The sequence below is a fragment of the Eumetopias jubatus genome, unplaced genomic scaffold (genome assembly GCF_037043125.1).
Source record: "Eumetopias jubatus isolate StellerSeaLion01/CBP00866 unplaced genomic scaffold, mEumJub1_p1.0 scaffold_5, whole genome shotgun sequence".
NCBI classification, from domain to species: Eukaryota; Metazoa; Chordata; class Mammalia; order Carnivora; family Otariidae; genus Eumetopias; species Eumetopias jubatus.
In genome coordinates, this window is record NW_028274811.1 from 10,420,357 (window position 1) to 10,445,898 (window position 25,542).

At 44.2% G+C, this 25,542-nt stretch overlaps 1 protein-coding gene across 1 annotated transcript in view; it reads left to right on the top strand.

Moving 5' to 3' along the window:
• KCNN2 (potassium calcium-activated channel subfamily N member 2) overlaps positions 1–25,542 on the top strand; it is a 143,283-nt gene that overhangs the window by 15,652 nt on the left and 102,089 nt on the right. The window lies entirely within an intron of this gene.

Below are 25,542 nucleotides of genomic sequence, written 5' to 3' on the forward strand. Positions count from 1 at the left end.
AGAGGAGCAGCCTGCCCTACCCAGCAATCTCCGAAGCCCCAGCTGGGTGGGTTTACATTACCCATTCCTCTCCACTCCCCTAGCCTTGTTTCCATTTGGGAATATTCTGGGGGAACACATGCTGTGTTTTGAGATTTCCAGCCATGGCAAGCAAGCAGGATTCCCTAGCTGACTCGGGTCCTCAGGGAGGAGTCGTGCATACATGCTGATCTCTGATACCCTTGGAGGCGTCCCTGCTGTTGGAGGGAGGACATACAGGCATATGCAATATACAGGCTTACAAACAGAACATTCTCAAGTCATGATCCCAGGGTCCTGGGATCAAGCCCCGCATCGGGTTCCCTGCTCCACGGGGAGTCTGCTTCTTCCTCTCCCTCTGCTGCTCCCCCCTGCTTGTGCTCTCTCTGTCAAATGAATAAATAAAATCTTAAAAAAAAAAACTTCTTGAAGGGGCCTGAGCAGGAACCTCAGGGCTCAAGGTTCTTTCCTGGAGGAGGCCAGTAATGGGAGGTTGGTCCTGTCTGCACCTCGGTGTGCCCATAGCTTAGGCTCAGAAGCTGGGCTGGGGGTGGGGTCAGGCTCAAGACCCTGTGGGTGTGGCTGGCCTCAATCAAGGAAGAGAGGCTCATTTGTTGCTTATTTGGAAGCAAGGGTTGTAGAGTTACCTGTTCTCCAACTCTGTATTTTACCAGGAAAAAAAAAAATCACACATGAAGTTGGGAAGCAGTAAAGAATGTTGGTTTTTCTCTTTAGGTCTGGATTTCTGGAATTTTTCTTTAGGTCTGGAATGGATAATTGATTAATTTGCTTATTTCTCTTCCCTCATGATTACAGTTTTATTTCCTGTAGATAATCTTCTCCCCCCCTCAGCTGCCCGTAGGCCTTCTCCTTGCCCTCCATTTGCTCTCCTGGCAAGGGCTCCCCGGACCTCCTCAGGCTCCAGGGAGGGACCTGACTCCTCCTCATGCCTCCCACCCCTCCCGGGACCCAGCGGAGTCACAGGATCCTAAAGATGTTTTGCATTATGGCTGCTTTCTGGTGACTTACTCTCAAATGCCTTAGTTCTATGTTTCCTGAACTCTGACTTCTCCCTGGTCCTCCTACAATCTCCACTCTATCTATGTTTACCTACTATTTTATATTTATATTATTTGTATTATATACCATATTTTATATTGTACTAGAATATGCAGTGTATTACATATAATATACCTTACATTGATGCTTGTACAATATATACTTACGTATTACACTGTGACAGTATATTGCATGTACAATAATAGAATATATATTATAGAACAATACTATGTAAAACCTAACAATAATTATGTTGTATATTATACAATGTATTTGGAATGTTATATAAAATATATTAAAATAATAGTATCATGTTATATCCTACATTAGATTATTATAGTATTTATATTTTAATATTTGTAGTACTTATTATATTCAGTATTTTTCTTTTTTTTAAGATTTACTATTTTTTTGAGAGGGAGCGAGCATGCGTGCATGATGTGGGGGCGAAGGGCAGAGGGAGAGAGAGAGAGAATCCCAAGCAGATCCCCGTTGAGTGAGGAGCCAGATGAGGGGCTCCATCCCACGACCTGAGATCATGACCTGAGCCGAAATCAAGAGCCGGACGCTTACCCGACTGTGCCACCCAGGCACCCCGATTCAGTATTTTTCTTTAAATCAGTTCCCTTTTTTTAGCTTCATCTTAACTAATCATATCCATGAAATCACGGATTGGAGTATAATATTGCATATGTTGTTAATATGCCATCCGTGAAAACTGTAAACACTAGAATCATTTCATAGGAACACGTAAAACCCCTTTCGGGAATTTCTACCTTGGCTTTTATCCTCATCGCTTTTAATGTGTATGAAAGTAGTCTCCCCGCTTCTTTCCCGTGGCCCCCTCACTTCTTTCTGGTGGTCCATCCTCCCCACTGCAGGAATGCCTTCCCCAAACGTAAAGCTGAGCCTGTCACATCCGGTTCCAGGGCCCTCTGTTGTCATCAGGGGGACATCTTTACCGCACATACTTCACAACTCAGCTCTTGGGATCTGGCTCCCATCTACCTGTCGGCCCCTCTCCGCCATGTTCCTGTCCACTGAATATACTACTTCTGCTCCAACAGTGCTGAATCGCTTGCAGTTCCCGAAAGATATCACTCTGTTCCTTGCCCCTGTGCCTGGAATACCTTTTCCCCTTTATTGGCCCAAATCCTGGTGGTGCTTGAAAATTCACCCCAAGACTCCTCTCTGCCAGGTAACCTTCCCTGCTCAACCCCCTCATGAGTTTGATGGGGCTGCCCTCCTCCTTTTTCTGGCTGCCCTGAAGTTGAACAGAGTGATCATGAACGCTGGCGTGAAACGGAACTCAACTTGAACCCAGGTTCTCCTAACTTCTTCCCAGTGACTTTGACACATAAGCAACGCTGAGCTTCAGTTTCTCATCTGTCCAATGGGAAGAAGAGGGTATATCTTGTGAAATCACTGTAAGGATTATACTGGGATTCATTCCCAGCTTTGTGCAGTGCTGGACACATAGTAATCACACAGACTGTAGCATTATTATTGTCTTTGTTGTGTTTGCCATCATGAATCACGACCGTTGTTAGGACTGCATGATGGGTATGGGGACAGTCAGGGTGTGGGAGGACGGCAAAGTGTCTGGTCCAATATGTGGCCTTCCGGGGGGGCCATGGGGCGGGGGCCTTTAATAGAGCAGCATGCATCAGGCTCTGAGTCCTACTTCCGCTGCCAGCCCCCAGAGGGCAGGTGTCTTGTCTGATTCGGCTGAGCAGTCCAGGGAGCAAACCCCAGGTCCCTGCATCTAGGGTTCTGTTAAAAACAAAATTCAACCAGGTAAATCCGAAGATCTAACTGGCTTTATTAAACGATTGACGAATCAGGCAGCATCTCATCCAGCAAGTTGAGGGGAGCTCCCAGGAGCTGTACAAAATGGAAGGTTTTTCAGGGTAGAGAAGGAATTAACAAGGAATGCATTGCTTTTTAGGCAAGGTCTCCTTCCTAAGGGGAGTGAAAGCGGTCTACATAGGGATTACCTCCTAGTGCTGAGCAGGAAATTCTGGTTTGGCTGGTTGAAGGTTGCATGGGGGAGGGGATGTTGAAACTGCAGTTAGGTTAGGTACTAAGCCTTGGTTTGCTAACACAGGGACTTAACATAAGTGATCCATTTTTAACTGTTCATACACCTTACTGTGATCTTGGTGACCATAAACCAGAGTAGTCACCTAAGCTGTCCCTGTGGTCCTCACCTTGAAATGGGGACAGCCATAGCTACCTCGGCCTCTGAGTCTACCGGAAGGATAAATGACCATGTGGGCAAAATAACCTGTCTTAGAGGAGATGGTAGGGCCATTGAATACTAACAACAGTTTAATAAACATGCCTTCTCTTAGCATAAGCTCTTTCTACACAGCGGCATTTTTCTATCATGGTTTCTATTCCACTAAAAAACTTAGCCTTCGCTATTTGTAATTTGGCTTGACTTTGAATTAAAAACTCTATATTAACGTGAGTAAAAGGATAGTTAGATATTGAGACAGTCAGGGACCTTGGGAACAGCCACGGGGGACACCGCCTCCTGGCTGTCAATCCCTTTTCTTGCAGAGGGCAGCATGAGCTGGACGGAAGAGCAAGCCCAGATCTGTTCAAACTGACCCAAGGACAGGATGGCAGCCAAATCTGACCTTTCACCAGCTCCCCTGCCCTCATTTTAATGCTGAAAAACACACCCAGAGGTTGAGATTTAATATGCAAATCAACCTACCAAGTATGAAGCAGCCTGTTCTATCAACCGCACCTGCACATGCACCCACTTTCCTGGGATTCCCTGCCCCTCCACATGCTTGGGCATCACTCCTTTTCCACCTAGGTCCCTTTCAAACAAAAGTTCCCTGACCATTGTTGCGGAGCCAGTCCAACACCTTTGTCAGGACTGTGTCTCCCTTCACCTGCACCTGTTGGCCCAATAACGCCTTGCCTGTGCCTTTAAATTTGGGGTCCAGCCTCGTTTCTTCAGTTGTTGGGTCCAAGGACCATGTCTGGTGACAGTAGCATTGATTGAAATTATAGCTGTGCATTTGTTTCTGTTCTTTGTAGCTGTATGTAAAGAGACCAGTTTTGTAGATTTGGCTGAGAGAATGTGAAAATGAATCTATCCAGTTCCATCAGTGCTCTGCTTATGAAGCCCTGACCATTTTAGGAGGGGGACCATTTTGGGAATCAGGACGCTCTGATTGGTGATGGGCTAGCTTCCCCAGCTCGCAATACTTGTGTTTGACTGCAGAGCCCTTCTCTGAGTCTCTCCGTTCCCTGCACGGCGGTCTGATTGCAGAGTCTCCCACGGTTGTCCTCTTTGACTTCCTGATCCTTACAAAATGCCCTCGGACTTTCTCAGCTCATCTCAACACCCCTCCCCGCCCCCCGCCCTTCTCTGGGAAGCCGCCTCTGATGATTTCAGACACTTTATTCTCTTTCTTTATGGAGCAATGTTTGCGTTTATTGTCATTCTGTGTAATTGAGTGTGGAAGCCTCCTTGAGTTATTCGGTGTGCCTGAACCTGAAACGTGACCTCTCAAGGGCATTTACATACCCTTTTGCCCCCGAGTTGCATCGCAGGCTTTGTGCATCACAGGCTGTTGTGGAATCGCTCCTGTGGAATCGAACCAGAGTGTGGGTGAGGCAGGACTTAGTCCTTTGCATATTTTCTTCCTAACGGTGCCAGGACAGTGCTGGGTAATGGGAGGAGGTGGGATACTGTCAACGTAAAATGAACATACCTTTTAGAATTTCTAAAAGAGAGGAAGAGACCTTTTTCTTCTTTCTTTCTTTCTTTCTTTCTTTCTTTCTTTCTTTCTTTCTTTCTTTCTTTCTTTCTTTCTCTCTCTCTCTCTCTTTCTTTCTTTCTCTTTCTTTCTTCTTTCTTTCTTTCTTTCTTTCTCTTCCTTTCCTTTCCTTTTTCTTTCCTTTCCTTTCCTTTTTCTTTCCTTTCTTCTTTCCTTTCCTTCCTCTCTTTCATTCAGAGAGAGCGCACATCAGTGCACGTGCACACGGGACTGGGGGATCGAAAGGGAGAAGGAGAGAGAGAGTCCCAAGCAGGCTTCATGCCTGGCACCGGGACCCCATGCAGGGCTCGATCTCACAACACTGAGATCCTGATCTGAGCCTAAATCAAGCGTCTTATGCTTAACCTACTGAGCCCTGGGAGGACAGCTGCCCAGGATGCACAACCTTCATAAAGAAGAGAGTGCTCAGGCAAGGGAACATTTGGTGTGGGGTTATATACATTTTTTTACATAAAAAGTTACAAATCATTAGACAAAGGACGTTTCAGAAAGTTACAGACTTTATCTTAAGTTTCTCCTTTATGCAGAGCTGTATAATTTAATCTCACGAAAACCAGGGAAGTTGCTTCTTTTTTCTTTTGTGTTCAGATTGCTCCTTTTTTGGCTATTATTTTAATGAAGCAGATATACAGTGTGTGCTCGGGGCAGAAATAGAGCCCATGCTTTGAGGATTTGCAGAGTCGTTTTTGACCTTGGTAAATGTTTAAGTATGGCTTTCCCTGGGCACCCAGGAGCGGGCCCACAAACATGAAAAGCTGAAAATTTCCTTTATCATTACCTATCTGTTGATTGCACAGATTCTTCTTGAACCTGGAAAAATATGAGAATGTTCATAGACCTGGAGAACTGTACTTGCAAGAGAATATAGACTATCATCCTATTAATAGGTGAGCTGTGAGGTTGATATTCTCTTATGTATATAACTTTTCCTATATTTTAATCATGGTTTAGAACGAGGCTTTGAAAATGTTGTACAGTAGAATGGAATAGAAGGCCATGGAATATGTTTTCCTTTATTAAGACTCTGCAGTAAAGTCCTTGCCTTCCATGGCTCTTAAAAATGGGTTTTCCCATGGGGCACCTGGGTGGCTCCATTGGTTGGCATCCAACTCTTGATTTTGGCTCTGGTTATGATCTCAGGGTCATGAGATCCAGCCCCATGTTGGGCTCTTCTCTGGGTGTGGAGCCTGCTTGAGATTCTCTCTCTCCCTCTCTCTCTCTGCCCCTCTCACCCCACCCCCACTTGTGCGTGTGTGCGCGTGTGCATACGCGCTCTCTCTCTCTCTCTCTCTCTCTCTCTCTCTCTCTCTCTCTCTCGGGGAAAAATGGATTTTCCCAGCTTTTTCATTAGTAGTTGACCATCATTGGCCTCCATAATATTTCCAAGTTGGCTGTCCCCTTTGATCCTTTCTGTGATAGACAGCCATTTGGGGAGTTTAGTCAATAAGGTAAATTGTTGTCAATGGTGCATATTTGCCAACTTGAACTCGAGTTCTCATTGTCGGATGTGTAGGTATCTACAGGAGCTTATTGCCACCTCTGGGGAAAATAGTAAATCTCTGGTCTTATGTTCATTCACATATTGGCATTTGTGCTCTCCGGGTTCATATGATCACACTGGCAAACCCAAGTAACTGCCTTCAGGCGGGTGGCATAGATGCCTCTTTCTCTGGATGTTAAGACAGAAAGCCAACAGAGAAAAGGCAACTGGGAGACAGTTCTTCTCTCAGGAGTCTGTAGTTCTCCTGCCTAATAAGAGACTTTTATTCCCTCATCCACTTTTGCAGCTTTCTGCTGTAAAACAAATGGATAGACACACCTGCTCTCAAAACGCCAGTCCTATTGTCCATCTCTGGAAATCGGCCACTCCCAGGATAGCAGCTTGCTTCTGTTTACCTCATTGTGACTGGAGCTACTCATGTTAGAACTCCCGCCTGGGCTATTGGTGTTCATTGTCACGTGCCTGGCTTGAAAATGGTTTGAGTGAACTTTTTTTGTGAATGTGTGAGCCTTCTTGAGTCTAACAGCTGAGGTTAATAGGAACAAATGAGTGTCTTGGAAAAGTGTTTTCCCGTTTTCCCAGGTGTTAAGCCACAATAAGCCATCTGTGATGTACGGTGGAAGAACTCTTTCTTTGGGTTTTGTGCAATTATGGGAAGAGCTTGGATAGGTTTTCTTAGAGTCTCCTGTTCCTGAATTGGAGCCTCAAGGCTATAATGAAGTCTGTCTGTGTCGACCCTGAATTATCTCCTGTAGTATTGGGGGATTATCTCAAAAATTCGATGTGACAACAAAGGTAATGATGAGATGAAGTGATATTCCTTAGGGAATATGCTGAAGCTTGCCTGAGGACAAGTAGGGTCTTAGAAGGGAAGGTGAGGCAAACGGAAGATAATGAAGACTTAATAGGCATCCTTAATGCTTTCGAGTGGGTGTGAGATGGGAACAGAAGACCACCGACATGACTAATTGGTGAGCAATATAAAAGAAAAGGCAGGGTTTGTTAGCTACACACTTTATGGCTGTTCTTTGGAAAGGTAAAATACCTAACATGTATCTAAATAAGCAATATGTGTCATGTACCCCCTGTGAACCGGCACAGTGCTAAGTATATTTATACACATTGTCTCATTTAATCTAGATTGTAATTTTTTTTAGATTATAATTCTTATTCAGCTAGTGAGTAGCAAAACTGAGACTTAAATTCCCATCTATAACTTCAATTTTTTTTTCTTTTGCAATGCAGCCTTTACTGCTTATAAAGGTTTCAAATGATTCCATCTGGAATATATGAGAAAAGTACCATTTTCCATGTCAGTAATTAACAACCATAACGTCAAGTAACTGCTTGAAAACTTACGATGTTCAAACATTTGGTTTACTTTAATAAAGATGAGGGAGGTCATTTCTTCTGTATTTTACATTATGTCACCTTCATTTCACCAAAGTTGAGTCAAGGAGACTGTGATAGAACAACTTTTATCCATAATTAATTGTCCTATAAAATATATCTTATTTAGGCCTTTTCATCTGTCTCTAACTGGGTGTTCAGAAAGACCCACAGAGATGAGATTGAAGCCAATACTCAATTATCCATGAAGCTGAGGTAGAGGATCACTGAAGACTGTAATAAAATCCGGATGGTATCTGAGCCTATGCTCCCCTTTGGGGTTCCCATCCTAGCCCCCCTCCAGTTCAGATCGGACAACTTTTTCACGTTTCCCTGGCGGTGCCGCATCTCAACCAAACCACATGGCATGGTAGTCCAGGGAAAGGTTCTTGGGAAGGAGACGTGAATTATTCTAGCTGGATGTGGCAAATAGGTTTCCTCTCACATATCAACTCCTGCCCTTTGATGGTCACTGTCTATAGCATGGAATTGAGAATGATTCTTTAGCCCACAGAAAGCCTGGACTGGCCAGGACCTTTGATTGGTTATTCATATCTGTCATGAGTCTAGGATGGGGAAGTGAGTGGCAGCATGGGTGACAAATACTTGCCATCCCTTTTCTGCTCTCTTCAGTATATCATTTATGTTTCCCTCTCTGTGCAAAAAAATCCTGAAGCTTTGAATAAAGAAGTTACTCCATTTCAATGATAATCCTTAAGGAAACTGTCTTAATTGTCTTGTTCTTGTTTTAGGAATTCATTCATTCATTTATAAAGATTTATTTATTTGAGAGAGAGAGAGCGCGCGCATGAGTGGGGGGGAGGGGCAGAAGGGGAAGGAGAAGCAGGCTCCCCGCTGAGCAGGGAGCCCGATGCGGGACTCGATCCCAGGACCCCGGGATCAAGACCTGAGCCGAAGGCAGACGCTTAACGACTGAGCCACCCGGACACCCTTTAGGAATCTATTTTGATAAATGTAGAATTAATTTGGTGTGGCAAAATGCTCACCTTCTAACATAAAAGGTCTGCAGATACGTTGACCATTTGCTATTGTTAAAAATCTGCAAGTCTGGGGCGCCTGGGTGGCTCAGTTTGTTAAGCGACTGCCTTCGGCTCAGGTCATGATCCTCGAGTCCCGGGATCGAGTCCCACATCGGGCTCCCTGCTCAGCGGGGAGTCTGCTTCTCCCTCTGACCCTCCCCCCCTCATGTGCTCCCTCTCTCTCACTCTCAAATAAATAAATAAAATCTTTAAAAAAAAATAAAATAAAAAAAATAAAAATCTGCAAGTCTGAAGGTGTGAGAAACTGCCAGGCCCCAGGTCTTCTGTCTGTCCTGCCTGGTTGTCTGTGTGTGCCTTTATCATTCTTTTCCTTCTTCCCCTTATGTTTCCCTTTTTCCCTTTTCTTTCCTTTCTGCCCTCCCCTTTTTTCTCTCCCTCTCTCCCTTTCTCCCTTCCTTCACAACATGAAACAGACGTTAGATGCTTACCTTAATTTTTTTCACATACTGTTTCATATTTGAAACTTACAAATATGTATTTATCTTGATTTATGTAACCGATCTCAGTCACAAGGATCCCCATCAGTGCATATAGTGAGTCCTAGGGAAGAAGAGCCAAGTTGCTTCTTGGGGCCTGGGAGGCTCTTTGTGATCTGATCTCCGCCCCCCCCCCCCCCCCCGCTTCAGCCTCATTATTTGTTAAGAGCAACCCCTTCTAGCCCTGTACACACACACACACACGCACACACCCCTCATTGGAACCATCCTTAACTATTGGGAGAACCAAAGTCTGGCCATTCTTTCAGTTTTCTGCGTCTCTGTATATGCTGCACCTTTTTTCTGGAATATACTACTTTCATCCATCTGCCTTTGGACCCGGTTCAGGTCTCCCTCTCTGGCAAGCTTTCCCTGACCCCGTTGTCCTTCTACTTTGTTAGCATCTGTAATATACCAGCGCTGATATACTACTCTTATAAATCACGGTGAGGATGCCCTGGGTACTATTTGTTCAGGCCTTTCTGTGTGCCAAGGACGGTGCATACTTGGATTATCTTGTAATCATATAACTTAGTGGAGTAGAATTATGATCTTCCTGCAGAAAGCGAAGTAGGCAGAGGTGCCTGGCTCAGGAGCACAATTGCTTGAGGGTGGTGGAGCCTTTTCAGCGGAATGTAAACGGTGGATTTATAGGTTTTGCTCTCCTGCATTGTGAGCTCCTGGACGTCATGGACAATTTGATTGATTTTGTGTCTCTGCTATGGTCTGACATGTGGTATAGGCTCAAAATGTTTGTTTGTCCCATAAAATTTGAAATCTTATTTTTGATAGGCTTAAGCAGTCTTTCTGTTACCTCTCCAAATTTTAGAATATAAGAATGTACAATAAACTGGTTTTCTTTATTTTTCCTCAGATTTTTATGTATTTTCTGCCAATTTAACAGCCACGTATCCTCAGCATCACATTTTGGCTGTAACCTTAGTTTTGAATTTAACGTGTTCAAAAGAAAGAGGGAACTTTAAAATTTCCACCATCTGAAAAATTGAGTGAGATTTCTTTCGTTCTTTTTTTAAAATTTTGTCTTTTTTTTTAAAGATTTTATTTATATATTAGAGAGAATGAGTAGGGGGGCAGAAGCAGAGGGAGAAGCAGACTGTCCGCTGAGCAGGAAGCCAGATGTGGGGCTCGATCCTAGGACCCTTGGGATCATGACCTGAGCCGAAGGCAGACGCTTAACCAACTGAGCCACCCAGGTGCCCCGATTCTACTCTCTATTTACCACCACTGATACATCAGCAAGGTTGGTGGTTCTTCTTTTTGATGGAGAACCTTCCTTGAAAAGAAGTATGTGGAGTTTTACTTTCTACCTTCTTTACTTTCTACATCCTGCCTTTAGGCTGCAGTAGTTTTATGTCAGGCCAGTTGGTCATCACGGAATCCAGTCATGACTGGATATGTGTCATTTCCCATTGTGTTAGGGTAGAAAAATGGACCTCCCATGGGTGCTGGAGAAAACCAAACTTCATTGTGCCCTGATTATTTCTTCTTTAATGAAACAATAAGAAGGAATATTTGACCGATTTAAATTCAAAGAATACAAATTGATAAGCTTTATTAAAAATCACCACTACCTGCCCTGACTGATGAGTCTCACCATGTAGGTGTTCCGAGCTGGGAGTCACGATTTGGACTTAATTACAGTTAATTACGGACATGGCTAGTTGTAACAGATTTGCCACTTAATGTTTATTTTGTTCTGTTGTTTTTAGAATCAGGAAAGTAACTATTATAGCACCGTGAGGCAGCCACAGAAGAGTAAAGTAGAATGTTTTTAAAAAGGAAGTTTGGGGAATTACACACTAAGCCACAGTGTAGTACACTTTGCTTAACCTTGACTGTCATCGGGCTGGGTTTAACGTGTTTCATAACGCTCCATTGGAACGAACTTTGAGGGCTTAGCTGAGAAAATGTCTTTTTCCTTTTAAAAGATTTTATTTATTTGAGAGACAGCAAAAGAGGGGGAGAGAGAGAGAGAGAGCGAGAGTCAGCTAGTGCACAAGCAGGGGGGAGGAGCAGAGGGAGGGGGAGAAGCAGACTACCCTGCTGAGCAGGGAGCCTGACATGGGGGCTGGATCCCAGGACCCCAGGATCATGACCTGAGCCGAAGGCAGACCCCTCACCGACTGAGGCACCCAGGTGGCCCGAAAATTTTCAAAATAAAAAAAAGCGCTAAAAATACTTTTCCCTATGGTTTGTACGTAGACTTTGGGCTCTTGTATCATGGGCTTCTGGGATATTTTCCTAGTTGCCAAGACTGAGCACTTGAGCTTGAGGGATCATTCCAGAGACTTTCCTCCTTCACATCTTCTTCCCTGGTTTCAGCTCCAACGGAGCCTTTTGTCGTCCCCAAGAAAGGAAAGAAGAAAGGACCCAGAGCAGCTTCCCTGACATTTCAGAAGTGTTCCTTCCCAGAGGCTCCCTCACTCTTTACCTGTCAGCACAAGGCTTTTTTGTTTCATTTTCCCTCCAGATCTTCTTTCTTGTAGGTGAAAAAGAACATCACAGCCAAAGATGAACTATTCTTCATTTTCTTCCAAGTCACATTTTTCTCTTCCTGCCCGTAGAGGCCCCTGCCATGCACAATAGCATGTTGTAGCCTTCCAGCTCATGGTTTCCTATGTTCACTAAATGTTAATGTCTTTATAACCCATCTATAGTATTTATAATTCTGTACATTTCGAGGCAATGTACAGGCTGTACCAGTTCTTTTACAATGTGCTTTTTTTCCCCACTCAGCATTATACTTTGGATGTATAGGCTAGTTCATTTACATCCATAATAGCAACGGTTATTTCGGTGCCTATTTCTGACATTTATTTTGACTTCAAAATGTTTTCCCACTGCTTCTATCTTTCTCCTTTCTTTCTTTATGTTGGGTGATGTGAGGATTTTTAAAAATTCTTTTTTTTCCTCCAACAGCTTAGATGTTACACAATTTGTTTCCTCTCTTTCAGTGGTTACTCAATAATTTTTAGCAAATATGTATATTTAGTGATGTCTGAAGTTAGTGAGAATTCCTCTTCTTCCCACACACTGTAACGACCCTTAGAAACCTTCATTCTAATCCCCCTTCCTCCCTCTATCTACATTATCGATGTCCAAGATTTTATTTCTATCTTACTTTTTCAACCTCCTTCAAATTAGTTGTTACGATTATGTTTATGACAGTATTTGTTTACAGTGAGTTTTTATTCAGCCTTACGAGGATGCTGACCTGTTTCTTGGCTCGTCAAGCTCCTTCCTTTTGGGTCCTGTTTTCCTTCTTGCTTGTCTTCCTTCTTAGCACATCTTGGAGCCACCACTTTTGCTCTTAATCTTTGTGTATGAAAGTGCCTTTCACCTTCTCTTCTTACTGAAAGGTAGCTTACCTGTGTATAGATTTCTAGGCTGACTCAGTTCCTTTTAGAACTTTGAAGGAGATTTTAATCAATTATTTCACATCAATTTTTATTTGAACAGTCTAGGTATCTATCTATATCTACCTATATCTACATTTCTAATATCTAGACATAAGTATAACGATTTTATACACTCTTGCCTTCAAGAAGAGGATCTGTTAAATCTCAAAGAGGCTCTGTTAAAGTCAGCATCACTTTTGGGAACAGGAGATACTGCATGGTATTATAATGCAGTGATGTCCTTTTGGTGATTGAGGTGTATAAGATTGGTCTTTTTTTTTTAAGATTTCATTTATTTATTTGAGAGAGAATGCATGAGAGGGGAAAGGGTCAGAGGGAGAAGCAGACTCACTGCTGAGCAGGGAGCCCGATTCGGGAATCGATCCTGGGACTCCAGGATCATGGCCTGAACCAATGGCAGTTGCTTAACCAACTGAGCCACCCAGCTGCCCCAGTTGTTTGGTCTTTTGAGACCTTGTATCTGCTTTTTACTGTGTGTGTGTGTGTGTGTGTGTGTGTGTGTATGTGTATGTTGTGTGCCTTTCCTCTCTGCCACTACTTCCAGCTACAACTGACTGACTAAATATAATAATTCTCTTCCTTCAATCTGTTTCCTTCTGCATTGATATATTGTTTCTCCCTGGCTACATACTAGGACCCTAGATAATTGGACTTGTTAATAATGTATGGGTTCATCTGATGTTGTTGCTGTGTTGTCTGGGTGTTCTTCCTAAAACTTATTTTTTTAAAAAATGTTTATTTTTAGAGAGAGAGTGCGCGCGCGCACACACACACACACACACACACACACACACACACACACGGTGGGGAGGGGCAGAGAGAGAGACTCTGAAGCAGACTCCCCACTGAGTGCAGAGCAGGATGTGGGGGCTCAATCCCACGACCCTGAGATCATGACCTGAGCCAAAACCAAGAGTCAGATGCTTAACCAACTGAGCCACCCAGGTGCCCCCTAAAATTGTTTTATGACTGGCTAAGTGACAAGCAACAGTCCTCTTACTCTGGACACATGTTCCGAAGCTGGCTTGCGTGGGTTCATATTCCAGCCCCATACTTCCATACCATACAACCCCAGCTCATTCTCTAACCGCTGAGCCTCCGTTTCCTCACTCCTAAAATGGGGATGATGATTGCAGTATCTATCTTCTTGAGTGGTTGTGTGTTTTAAGTGAATGAAGACATGTAACAGGTCAGGGCAATGCCTGGCCCTATAAACAATATGGTGAGTTAAACACTTTAAAACAGCTCTCAAATTTCATCTCAAGTCCCGTGTACAGTTTGAGGGTCTGTGCAACCAAAGTTAGAAAAAGGCATCCAGGATGAAGCATATCTCAGTTGGTGAAAGCCTGAACTTGGAGTTCAGGAGGAGCAGTCTATTTCTGTGACCACAGGGCATTGAATACAACGTGTGGGCTTATTCAAGTGTTTGCTTCTGCCGGAGAAGCAGGAGGTCTGAGCGGTGACTGTCACCCAGGATCATCAGGGAGTGAAGATGTGACATTTTAGAAATCATAATGTAAATTAGTGGGGAAGTGTTTATTTGCTTTATAAATATTTGATTTGCATCCAAGCTTTCAGTTTAGCCCGATGCCCCCATCCAAGGATGGGAACACTGGAAAGCATGAATTTGAGCTACAGGTTTTGTTTTTTTTTTTTTTTTTTTTTCAGTAATTCATGATGTGACCGTGACCAAGTCCTTTCAATTGTCTGTCCTTTAATTGGACTGTTATAAGGGCAAATGAGATAATAAATGTGTCTGGCTTTTAGCTAGCTTTTTAAGTGCTTAAAATAACTAAGGGGATGATAACACATTTTAGCCATGTAGCAATAATTACTATAATGCTTTAAATGAAAATATGTGGTTTTTATCATTTCGGATTAAGCTTTTCGAATCAGCAGAGTTGGTTCACATTCAGTTATTTCATGGCTTTAGGGCTTGCCCCGTTTATTTTACTTTGCTTAGGATTTATCCCCTACCAGCCCCCCAAATGATTTGAGGATACTTCTCAAAAGGTGTAGACAGTTAACATAAGCGTTGTTGATGAAAAATTCGTAAAAAAGTGACCATGGAGGAATTTTATTCCAGTTTCTCCTTTCCTCTAATTGGATGCTTATCCTTTCCAGTAGCTACAACCAAGTGATGTCAGTCTGCCCATCTCTTCTTACTCCACCTTTAGTTCATTAAGAGTACATTCATTCATCGGAGGCCAGCTGTGGACCCAGTACTGAAATTAATTATTATGAAGGCAACTAACCTTTGTTGAGCACTGTCCCATACTGTGAGAGAGATGCTCTGATTAGGAGCTTAGAAGGTTTAAGTCATTTTCCTGAGGTCACAGAACTGTTCAGAGGTGGAAAGTCACAAGGAACTTAGATCTGCCAGAATCTGGATCCTAGAGCCCAGGCTCCTCAGTCATTCACCTTAGTGTTTTCTCTGACCTCACTGTTGGGAGAACCCAAAGGGGAAAAATAATTTTCACTTTCTGGAGAAATTCAGGAATAATTTCTAGAATCAACTTACATAAATTCCCAGGTCGTGTGAGAAAAATTCCCTGGTAATACATCAACATGTGTAAAATGCCCAAGTGGGGCTGTAGGAGGTGTGGACACAGTTGAGAGAAGCCATGTAAAAGGGAGTTAAGATTTTAAATAAGTTTTAAGAGCAGCAGGGCATGTAGATATGATAGATAACCTTACCTATGACTGGACCTCAGCAGACAGTTCTAGGATTTTGGTCTATAGGCCAAGCGCTTGGGTAAGTCAGAAGAGAGGAGAATTTCAGAAACCCTTAATTTGAGCAAATGACAAGGATTCTTTCCAAAATAGGTACAGTGGAAGTTTCTAGAACTCCTTTCAACACTGGCTTTGCTTTAATGTCCTTCCTTACCAAATTCCCTTCATCCTCTGTCATGATTAATTTTCCCATTTTTTAAAAGATTTTATTTATTTATTTGACAGAGAGAGAGAACGTGAGAGAGGGAACACAAGCAGGGGGAGTGGGAGAGGGAGAAGCAGGCTTCCCGCTGAGCAGGGAGCCCGATGTGGGGTTCGATCCCTCATGACCTGAGCCGAAGGCAGACGCTTAATGACTGAGCCACCCAGGCACCCCAATTTTCCCATTTTTATATCACAAGTTAACATTTAATTCGTGTACTCCCCCCCCCGCCCCGCCCCCGCCCCTTGAAGGCTCATGGAATACTATTATTTATTCATGGGGTCACTTTTATTCGGGTCAGCAGAGTGGCTCTTGCCTCATTAATAACCATGCAAGGGTGACAGTATTTTAAATTTCTGTAGATGAACAAACCGATGTTTAGAGAGATTAAGTATCCTGCACACAACCATTTAGCTAGTAAGTGGTCAAGCCAGAAATGAAATCCAAGCTTCTCTGGCTCCAAAATATGTGTGTGTTTCCTATGAGTCACACTACATGATATTCTGAGCAGTTGGTTGATATTTAAAAGGCATGAACCAAAGCCACCCACCCAGAAATAACTGCACCACCCAATAGTTACTGTGCTGTAAATTCCAATAATTGAGATGCATCCCTTTTGAATTGTTTAACCTCTCTCTCCACGAACTGTTTTGGTTTAGGGGTATTCTTTATGTCTTACGGACCCTCACACAGCCCTTTAATGTGTATTTAGTTAAATATAGGCAGACTTTTGGCTGCTCAAATGGGAGAAGACCCCCCAGCTAACAGTGGCTCACACCACTAGGACGACTGATTGCTGGCTCAGTGGCTTAAGGTATCGGGCCTTGCATTACTGTGATGCTTTTGGCCTTTTTCTTATGGTTATAAGATGGCTGCTGCAGACCCAGGGCGTCCCCCTCTGGTTTGGGGCTGGGGGAAAGGAAGGAAGAGGGTATTGCCAGCCAGATGTTAATTCTATCCAAAAAAGCCAAGCCCACCTAATTAGTCCTCCAGCAACCTCTTGCTTCCGACTTGCGGTCAGAGCTGCATCACGTGACTACAAAAGAGTCTGGGAACGTGGGTATTTCTGTAATGGAGCTGGCAGAGGAGGAGAGGGATGGGAATGGCTTTGGGTCAGCCCACTGCCGGGCTGTCTGCAAAAAAACAAGATGTGTTCAACACAAGTACTTTCAGGGACAGCAAAGAACATTATCTCCATGGGACAAATGATGGAAAAAAGGTCCGTGAAGTTTAAATGACTTCCCAAGGTCATATAACAAGTTCGACTATCTGGACTCCGAGCCTTTGGTTTCCCGCATTCCAGGCAGGTGCGTCTGTCCACACTCTTTGCCCAGGGAGGAGGGAGCAGTTCAGGGAATATGATATTACTGCATTGGCTCTGAAATCCTCCTCCTTAGAGGCAGAAATCTCGGGACAGCATGAGTATGCAGGAGGCTCCAAAAGCCCGGACAGGCGACAGGCTTGGGGCGAGAGAATTACAGGCTTTCTGCCCGGTTTGGCTCAGGACTGGACCTTGAACATGAATTCTGAACGTAGCTTTTCTGTTTCTGCCTCCTATACAGTTCTGGGCAGACGGTCTGGTAGGAATTTCAGCGAGGCCATTGAAAACACTTGTCTGGGGACGCCTGGGTGGCTCAGTTGGTTAAGCGTCTGCCTTCGGCTCAGGTCATGATCCCGGGGTCCTGCGATCGAGTCCCACGTCGGGCTCCCTGCTCAGCGGGAAGCCTGCTTCTCCCTCTGCCTGCCACTTCTCCTGCTGTGCGCTCTCTCTGAAAAATAAATAAAATCTTAAAAAAAAAAACAAAAAACACTTCTCTCTTCCCTTCTTTGTCCTTTGACCTAATTTGGGATGGGCAATTGTGGTCTCATTTCTGTGTTGACTGAGTCCTGGCCACACTTTAATAAAGAGCCTCATTATTTGGCTTGTGTGCGTAGTGGCTTTTTCACGCACTGTTACACAAAAACTGGTTTCTCAGTTTTTCTGATGAACACATTTCCCTGCATTGTCTTTGTCTTTGGGACTATTATCCTGCAAGGATCCTAGAACTGGACTTGGAAGGTCACAGTCCTGAGTTTTATGAAGGATCCAGGTGACAAAGGAGGAAGGGACTGGACAGGCGGAATGTTCATTTCCACGAGGTAGCCTCCTCCCCTGATCTGTCCTCTGCTGGGGCTGTTTCCACGGGCACAGTAAACATTCGTTTGTAGTTCTCTTCCTCATCAAACACCGAGAGGCTTTTTAATCTTTGTCGCCACAGAATTTGACAAATAGAAGCATTAAATAACTGAACGGGAAAAAAGAGAGAGAGAGAGAGCTTGGTTTTATTGAATATTTGGTTTAAAGGTTAACCAAGAAAGCTTATTTATTTTTGTTCATGCTGCTGGAAACAGTTACGTAATGTCGTGGTTCAAGGTTCTACTTAGCAAGCAGGATATTTTATTTTTTTAATTATTTTTTAAAGATTTTATTTATTTATTTGACAGAGAGAGTGAGAGAGCACAAGCGGGGGGAGCAGGAGAAGCAGAGGGAGAAGCAGGCTCCCCGCCGAGCAGGGAGCCCAACGCAGGACTTGATCTCAGGACCCTGGGATCACGACCTGAGCCAAAGGCCGATGCTTAACTGACTGAGCCACCCAGGTGCCCTGCAAGCAGGATATTTTAAATCTAAGTTGGATTCGGTGTGTTTGGTTCTGTAGGTTGGGGTTGTGGCTGTCAGCTACGACTTTCTAGTTGTGCAGTTTTCCACATGGAGACTGTTTGTTAGGATGCTTGTGAATGTCTCATGACCTGATTCATTCCCATTATTCCTTCCTCTCTTGTGTACCATTCATGATCCCTTGTTTTTATTAATTAACTTATGTTTATTTATTTACAAGGCTCTGAAATAGAAAAGCATTCAGAATAGGTTGTGGAATTAAAAGCGTCCCTTCCATTTCTGATCCTCAGCGACTTAGCTCACCTCCCTTAAGCCACATTTACCATTCTTTCTAGAATATTCTTTCAGAGCTGTTTTATGCACATAGAATTATATGTTCTCCCCCTTAACAAAACCTATACAAGTAGTAGCATAGAGTTGTGTTAGGTTTTAAACTCAGTTACTTCCTAGATCACTTTCTTCAATAGTATATAACAGTTTTCCTCATCGTGTGTGTATTTATTTATTTATTTATTTATTTATTTATTTATTTATTATTGGGAGCCCGATGCAGGACTCAATCCCAGGACTCTGGGGTCATGACCTGAGCCAAAGGCAGACGCGTAACCAACTGAGCCACCCAGGTGCCCCTCTCATCGTGTTTGAATGTCATACTATTCCCTTTTGTGGAAGTCCCTAATGGGTTGAACTCCTTCCCTTATTAGTGGACATTTAGATAGTTTCTAGTCTTTTGCTAAGAAACAAGCTATGTTGTAACAGATGATCCTATGTGTTCACAATCACACGTGCAAACATATCAATAGGACAAGCTTCACGCGAAGAAGTGGAATTAGCTGGTCAAAGAGCATGTACATTTCTGACCTGGTAACCTGTTCTCCGCAGGGGGCATGTGGGTGCATTCCCGCCCCTCCCCGCCCCCCCCCCCCCCCCCCCCCGCCTCCACTAGCATAGTGTGTTACAAAGCTGGTTGATCTTTTTGCAACATGACAGATCAAAAAGTGGTATCTCATTTTCTTCCTAGGATTGAGGTTGAGCATCTTTTAAAAAAAAAATGGTTTAAGATACATTTTTAGTTTCTTTTCTATGACCTGCTGTTTATGGCCTTTATCCATTTTTTTCTGGTGGACTGCTTGTCTCTTAAGGATTTGTAGGAACTTACATATACCGGGGAAATGAGTCCTTTCTCTGAACAGTTGTGAACAGTTTCCCCACACGGTGTTGGTCTTTTTACTCTCTTTTACTGTAGGTTTGATCAGGTGCAGAAAACAGAAGTTTGATGTCTCCGTGTTTTGAGGCTCTGGGGTTTTTGTTAGTTAAAAGGCCTTCCTTTTTGTGAGCTTACAAAATAATTCTTAGGTAATTTTGTCAGTGGTTTCATTTTCTAAATCTTTCTAGTATCGGAAGCTTTCATCCACCTGGAGTTTACTTTTTCTTTTTTTTAAAGATTTTATTTGTCAGAGAGAGAGAATGCACAAGTAGGGGGAGGGGCAGGCAGAGGGAGAAGTATGTTACCCGCTCAGCAAGGAGCCCCATGCGGGGCTTGATCCCAGGACCCTGGGATCATGACCTGAGCCGAAGGCAGATGCTTAACGACTGAGCCACCCAGGCATCCCTGGAGTTTTTCTTGATATATTTGGTATAAGGTACTGGTTCAACAATCAAATCATTTTTCCATAAACTGTATGACCCCCCCCCCCGATTTAATCGTCTGCCTTTATGGTCCTATAAAATTCTCAGTGTCTTGGGTCAATTTTGGACTTTCTATTCTCTTCCTCTGGCTTCTCAGTTATTTTATATGCCAGCATCACATGGTTTTAATTATTATTTTATCTAGTAACCTATCAGAGCTGCTTCTCCCTTAGTCTTCCTTTTGGGAGTTTCCCTGGCTATTTTCTCTATGTTGACTTTCTTAACAAATCCATGACTGTAATTACTTTATTCAGTATCTGTTTTTTAAGCACCACTTTTGTGCTCAGCCCTGCCCTGGGTTCCTTACTAGAAAGGAAATACAGGATGTGCAAGACACTGTCTCAGACCAGACCGTAGAGCTTGTAACCTCACTGAGGGGGAAATGCACACGGAGAAGGCAGCTGGGGTTGCCGCATCTGAGCCCCTCGCTCTGGAGAGCCAGCTAAGCAGAGGTCCTCATGCCAGCAGGTGACCCGATCATGAGGCAGGCCCCTCTCACGGAGCTCCAGACCCTCTTCCTGCTAATGACCCTCACTGCCCAATTCATCTTGGAGGGTGGACTTCCAGTATAGTATGTTTTGGGTATCAGAGCAGTTGCATTGGGAAGTTGAAGCTTGTGGTGGGGTATTTTCTGGGGACACATTCTGTGTTATGCCTGCAGGTTCCTCTAGATCTCTGGTGAAGACCATTGACCATAGCTCTAGAAAGTAAACCCATTGAACTGTCATGCTTGCTCTCTGAAACCTTTCTTATTAATAGCCACGTGAAAAATGAATATAAAGGTGTTATAGTATCTATCATTGTGATTCCTCTAACTCCCCCACAATTGAGCTTAAAACTGACCATATAGATCATGATTCCGGGGTCCTGGGATCGAGCCCTGCATCAGACCCCCTGCTCAGCGGGGAGCCTGCTTCTCCCTCTCCCTGTGCCCTTCCCCCTGCTCATGCTCTCTCTCAAATAAATAAATAAAATCTTAAAAAAAAAAACCTATCATATATATTGATCATATGGACTAGAATGGGAATATTTTTGCAGGTGGATTTTAATACTTGACGTGGAATCAGTTGTTGAATAACTGCGATGTTGAGGATAGTTTTGCTTTCTATATAGAAATATTATTTTGCGGTTTTGATGGGCAGCCCTCACCCTTGGCCCCTGGCACCCTTGCCTGTCTTCCTACTTCACAGACTGCCTTGACCTTCCAGCTGCCTTCTGCATTTGGGGTTCTTCAGGACTTGGCCGTGTGTCCTGTCGTTTTCTTTGCACCTCCTCTGAGAACAGTACCTAAACAGCACTACCTTCCAAGTTCATTCCCGTAGTCCAGACTTTTCCTCTCAGTGACTTGCATATAGTGCTGCCTACTTGGTGTCAGCACTCCAATGACGGTGGCCAGCATAGAATCTGTTCTTTCCTCCCCCCCCTCCCGCTCCCCCTGCCACCAGCCCACTGGCCCCAGGAAATGGCACGGCTATCCACTGTGTTTTTCAGAGTAGAAGCTCAGCCACCTAGGATTCTTTCCTTTCTTTTATCACTCCCACATTCAGCCCATCAGCAAGTTCTAGCAAGATCTGCAAACTCTATCTCTAGCACGCCCACTGTCTCCATTTCCATGGCAACCCCCACCTCCCGGTCCAGGTCATGGGGATACTAAGTACAACCAATCAGACGCAGTAGAACTTCCTCCCTTGTATCCTCCCTGTGTCCTCTGGTTTCCCTTACAGTAAGGATGAACCCTTAAAGCTATAAACCAGAGATCCTGCCATCCTTCTGCCTAATGCCCTTCAGTGGGCTCCCGCTGAGCCTGGACTGAAATCCAGTCTTGATTCCGTGGCCAACAATGTCCTGCATGTCTGATCCCGATTTGTCTCTTCAAATTCATCTCCTACCACTCTGCGTGGTGATCATTTAGTGTCAAACACCCTGGGTGTCCTTTTGTTTCCTTAAGCACACTAAGCCCTTGGAAGTCCACGGCCTCTCCACGTGCTATTTCCCCTGCCTAGAATGTTCTTCTCCTGGCTGTTTAGATGACTGGCTCTCCCACTTATCCAGGTCTCTCCTGAAATGGTACTTCTTCTCCACATGTCCTCCCTGATGCCCGCATCTGCCTTCCATCTCTTGCATGTTTCCTTCAGAGCAGTGTCCACAGACAGAATTACTTTATTAAATGGCTCCAAGTCTGCTTTCTTGACTTTGTCTTTCTTTCCTGGTGGAAAGTTCGCTCCATGCAGCCGATCCTCTGTCTGCTGCGAATCCTACCGGATGGCTGGTACAGAGCCCAGTGCCTGGCGCATAGTGAGTCTTGCTAAAAGATATTTAGCAAATGAAAGGAAAAACAAAAGAATAAGCAGCAGTTAAGGTCGGGGATTACGTGGAAAGGAGAAGAAAACGTTTTTTTTTTTCCTTCACTCTAGTGTTGAAATAGGTACCGTGATAAAATGAAACCAAAATAAACTCATTTTAGGTGTCGATGAAGCCCCTTGGGGTAAAAAGCAACTTTGTGATAACAGATTTTTCTGGGGAAGTTACTGAAAAAGAATTGTTCTCTGGACTTCCTGTGGAATTGCAAAGTTATGTTGCTGTGTAATGGCTTAGCATTTAGTAAAACATGTTCTGCACACATTTGAGAAATGACGTAGATTGATTTCATTCGTATTATGCTTTAGTATTCCCCTCTTCCATGAGCATATTTAATTAGCCTTAGGGCCTACGAGGTGATTAGGATAGTCTGTATTAAATGAGAAGTAACAAGGCAGTTCATTTAACAAGCGTGGGTCCTGTCCTCAAGGAGCCTCGCTGACGAGTAGGGGTGATAATCTTCCGAAGAAGTCCTTACCCTCCTCTGTGATTTCAGTAAACATCATTAAGAGGCACATACAGGAATCATGAAACAAAGGAGAGAGAGTTTGCAGATTTGGCTTGAGCATGGACGATGTCCTGAAAAGAGGTGACTGTGGAGTTGAGTCTTAAAGGAATAAGAATTTGCTAGGTGGGAAGACTTTCCAGGCCAGGGGACAGACACATGGAAGCGCCATTGCAGTAGCATGTTCTAGAATCCATGCAACCAGAAGGAACAGGCACTGAGGTTAAAGAGACAGGCAAAACCAGATGGCAGCATGGGGGCCTTTAATGGTTTTAATCCTGACAGCCACCGGCTTTTATAATTCACATTTTACAAAGGTCATTAAAGGTTGGACGATAGCTTCCCATAGAAGACTCTGGTAGTGGAGATGGAAAGCATACAGGAGATCTCCCAAGAAAGTACAGAGACAGGGAAGAGTCAGAGATAGTCCCCAGGAGAGCAGCGGCACTTAGCTGGGGAGGAGGAAGGTGGATTTTTAAAGAAAGGGTTGGATCCTTCAAAGTGGCAGCAGATTAAAAAAAAAAAAAAAAAAAAAAGAGCCATATGTCACACAAGCCAAGAGAAGAGATCTTTTTTAGGAGGGAAGGCGTGATTAATGTCAGGTAGATCAGGTAAAAAGTCAGATGGAAGGGCCAGATTTCATAATTAAGGTGTCTTTAGTGACCTTAACAAGAGTAGAGGTGGTGAGCTGGTGGGGGCAAAAGCCACCTGGGCTTTTGTTGGGGGAATGAAAGAGACCTGGGAAAAGAATTATCACCTGCAGGGCAGAGCCAGCCGTGGGGATGCTTGTCCAGAGCAGGCGCTAGGGAGGCTGGCCGGGGGGGGGGGGGGGGGGGGTGGTACCATGGGATGTGGAGGGTTCTGCTGAGCATGAAGGCACCAGCGGCTCCTGTCAAACTGTAGCAGCCTGGACATCGGATCCCTGGCTTGGAGGTTACCTGGGCGGGCCCAGCTGGAGGTGAAAGGGGGAGGCTGCTTAGAACATTGGGGAGGTCACAGGTGAAGTGATGTGCGTGAATGCTGAGGAGCAGCACCAACAGAGAGGCAGGTGCACTGTGAGTGATGGAGGGAGGGCCAGTCCTGGACAGATAGGAGACTCTTGGGAGCAATCTCCGGGTTCTCCCTCTAACCTGGCATTTCTCCCCCGGTTACCTGGGAGGGTACCTTCCTGCTGCACTTATGCCGCTGTTGCCCAGAACAGTGCGGGGCAAGCCTGTCTTGGAATTACCCTCAGATTCTGTGGCTCAGCTTATGGCTCTCTGGAGTCTTGGGGTGGAGTTTTGGGGGCGGATTTGAATTTTTGCCAAGTCATCCAGAGCCAAGTTTGGTGAAGAAAGTAGACAATCAAGCTGGGTAATACCATTTTCAGTAGAAATGGAAATGCGGATTTAAATAACAGAACTGTTTTTCTTATGTGGCTTGTGCCAGGCCCTGACATCAGTTTCTAAAGAAAGCAGTGACAGCATCTTTGGAATGTATATAGCCTCTCAGAGTCACCCATTTGAGGGTGCATTCTTTTGGATGTAAACATCTTAAGAGATTTCAGGATCACATTCCTTTAGAGTTATACAGTACGCAGTAAACAGCCCCCGATACAAAGTCAAGCAGGCTCCTGACATTGTATCAGTACAGCCTTTCGGTATATGTTATAGAAATCCTTGATGCCAACGAGGTATTAGAAGTGGCGAGACTGAACAAGAATATTTCTATAGCCCACTTGGCCTGCTCTGTACTTGTGATCTGTTTCTTTACCAGAAACTGGAAAACCATCTTTCTTGTCTATTAGCATTTGGCCAACACTTCAAGGTCCCTAGATGAAAACGCATGATAGAAGGCATACCTCAACCCCTTATATCGCCAAATTGAACATCATCTGTTGAAACTTGGTATGTTTATGAGAGAATCTGCTGGGTTCTCCAGCTCCTTGAGGTACCAGAAAGAAGCGGTAAATTTTGCTGTCAAATTCCTGTCCATCGATGGCAGAGTTCGAATAGTAGTAGCCTGGGAAATAGCTATGCCCCGCAGAATAATTAACCTGGAATGGCAATTGGTAGCCAAAATGGGAAGATTGCTTGCCTGACTCTAGAAGAGCAGAGTCCATGGGCTCCAACCTGGGAGCAGACCTGTTCTGCCCACCTCCGTTGAGATTCACTTACCTGAGAATGTACTGTTCTTGTTTGGGTGGCTCTCATCTCACGCTTTCTGCTTGAGTTGGCTACTTACCAAAACACAAAGAATATGTCATCTTTCTTGGGGGGGGGGGAGGAGGCGCCACTGGCATCCTGGCAGACTCCCAGAACTACAGCGTGGTTGGCACCCCTGGCTTCCTGGCTCTAAATGTCAGGAGCCCCCACAAGTCACTGTTGCAGTCAGAAATGTCACCGAACATTTCCAGATGCCTCTGGTTGTTTACGGACTCCCAGAGCCTGGTGGACTTGTTTACTGAGAAGCCAGGGAAGACAGGAAACTTTCTTTTCTGTCCCTTTTATTGTCTGCTTGCCTATCTATCTATCTATCTATCTATCTATTAATCATCTATTTGCACATCTGTCTCCTTTTTCTTTTTCTTTTTTTTTTCATTGTGTGAGGAATGACAGGAATTTTAAAAAAGAAACTTTTTAATTTTTTTTAAAGATTTTATTTGACAGAGAG